The sequence below is a fragment of the Lactuca saligna genome, chromosome 6, assembly GCF_052625555.1.
Source record: "Lactuca saligna cultivar CGN05327 chromosome 6, ASM5262555v1, whole genome shotgun sequence".
Taxonomy (NCBI): Eukaryota; Viridiplantae; Streptophyta; class Magnoliopsida; order Asterales; family Asteraceae; genus Lactuca; species Lactuca saligna.
Genome location: NC_136422.1, coordinates 180,969,961 through 180,970,614, shown reverse-complemented (window position 1 = coordinate 180,970,614; position 654 = coordinate 180,969,961). Strand labels below are relative to the sequence as shown.

At 42.0% G+C, this 654-nt stretch overlaps 1 non-coding gene across 1 annotated transcript; it reads right to left on the bottom strand.

Moving 5' to 3' along the window:
• Positions 1–340: 340 nt before the first annotated feature.
• On the bottom strand, positions 341–447 carry LOC145003664 (small nucleolar RNA R71). The gene has a single exon (XR_013662113.1). It is a non-coding gene; the product is annotated as a small nucleolar RNA R71 (small nucleolar RNA).
• Between the last annotated feature and the right edge of the window lie 207 nt (positions 448–654).

The following is a 654-nucleotide window of genomic DNA, read 5'->3' as shown; positions in this document are numbered from 1 at the left end:
AGGATGTGTGACAATACCAGGCCAAGACTCGTGCAACCTGCGATTCCAACAACAACATACTTTGAGTTGAAAGGTCACATACTCACCCAGCTGAAGGACATCCCATTCTACTGGAAGGATCACGAACATGAATACAAGCATATCGACGAGGTCAACGACATAGCCGACTACTTCAACATCCCTAATGTGCCTCACGAGACTGTTTTACTTTGTATGTTACTGTTTACGTTTAAGGGAACCGCAAAAGATTGGATAAAATCACTCCCTCCAAGATCCATTAACATGGGCTAAGATACACGAAGAGTTCATTGATCAATTTTGCCCTCCCTCAAAAATAGAAAAGTTGAAAAAAGCGATTGCAAACTTCGAACAACAAGGAGGTGAGTCACTCTATGAGGTGTGGGAAAGATACAAAGGGTTGTTGAGGAACTTCCCCCATAATGACCTAAACATTCAGCGAGAAGTCTCCATTTTTTATGATGGAGTGAATGTGACAACAATACAGCTCCTTGACTCCCAAGGACCACTCACGAAGAAGACTCCAGTGATTATAAAGGAACTAATTGAAGAATTCGAGAGAATATCATAACCCAAGGAATGATTCAACTCGAGGAGTGGTGAACTCGGTTTCTAATAACATGGCAGCAATGATGG